Source organism: Triturus cristatus, chromosome 1_2 (assembly GCF_964204655.1).
Source record: "Triturus cristatus chromosome 1_2, aTriCri1.1, whole genome shotgun sequence".
Lineage (NCBI taxonomy): Eukaryota > Metazoa > Chordata > Amphibia > Caudata > Salamandridae > Triturus > Triturus cristatus.
This window is the reverse complement of record NC_140580.1, coordinates 897,991,022-897,992,659: the sequence shown is the minus strand read 5'-3', so window position 1 is coordinate 897,992,659 and position 1,638 is coordinate 897,991,022.

Below are 1,638 nucleotides of genomic sequence, written 5' to 3'. Positions count from 1 at the left end.
CCCGCATAGCCCCCCTAAGATCCCCCAGCATGGCTACCCTGACTAGCACCCTGTCTGCCACCAGTTTTCTGAGAAGAAACACTGCGAGCGGGCAAGCTACCTACTGCACCACCAGCCAAGCTACTTCTGGCACCACCAACAAAGCTGCCACCCGCATAGCCCCCGAAAGAACCCCCAGCATGGCTACCCTGGCTAGCACCCTGTCTAGCACCAGTTTTCTGAGAAGAAACGCTGCGAGCGTGCATGCCCCCGGAACTGTGTAAACTTGCCATGCTGTACTATCGCAGGTGCACCAGCTCAAGAAAGGCAGCAGAGGTGGTGACTGACTGCTGGCTAAATGGTTGCTCATTATATACAAATTGGAGAGGGTGTGTCAGCTCACTGAGTGCTGTTTCCCATATCAGTATGCAGTATTTGCCAGCTTATCTCTTGCTCATTATAAGATCAATTATAACCATTATTAATCATGCATGTTTCTTCCCCATGTGCTTCTGTCCCTGCCCCAGGGCTATATGCTATTTCAGGACCAGAGAAGGGCAGGACGCAGAATCCTTTTCAGGACACTGTTATCCTAGGCTCCTTCCTGCAGACATCTAACCTACTCCACGTCCAGGCAGGTGAGGGTGACCAGGTTTTGATAACCTATATGAAGACACGTCACAGATATAAAAGCAGGAATACTCACAAACATAGAATTCTAAAATTAAATGCAACTTGACCCCTGTGTCTTCTTTGTTACTTAAGCTGCTTCCTTATGAGTTGAGTAGGAGAGAGAGCTCGGAAAGAATTGCCTTTTGAGTTCTGTACACCCTCACACAAAACACTCGCTCCTTCAGCGCTTAGTCAACCCTCTCTGTGAGCTGGGACATATAGTATGTTTTCAGAAATTGCCGGGGAACCAATAAATCGGCGCAGTCCCAGCAATGCCGAGATGTCACATCCACAGCCTAATGCAGGTATAACTTGGTCGCAGGTAGGGCAGGTATACTGGTTCGTCAGAGACAAGGCGGCCGCCACTCATGGTGGTTCATCTTCCTGCAGATTGGCACATCTCGCATAATTATTTGGGGTTGGTTATAGACGTACAAGTACTATTTAACAATAATAACTTTGCCTGTCCCCTCCACCCCCCCACACCCACCCAGACTGTGAAAAAACGTTATTTGCCTTGTACATCGTACTCGCATTTCAAGGATCTGCAAACTTTCAGCATAAACAACCAACTCCCCCCCCCCCCCCCACCCTCTTCACTTTGCAATGGAATGAACCATGTGGCAATCTCACTCCCATCCTGCCCTGATTCTAGGAGCTACTTGTCACCTTGTTACAGTGGGTTTTATTTTACCTACATGAGACTAGTTATCCACACCAGGCCCTATCTGGTGCTTGACCTTTGTCCCCCTGATCGGTCAGTACCTGGGTGCATCATACAGTTAAAAAGACAACCTGAAACAAGCAGCTATCTTGGATTGCATCAGTGCCCCTATGGGACTCCATTCAGAGGATTTAGTTTCTTCAGAGGACAGCTGCAAAGGATGAGTGCTGATGTCTCCGCCTTCAGAACACCTAACAACCAAACCCCTAGACTATCCCCTGTGCCATATTGCTTGATACATGATAATCAATACACAGCCCTAG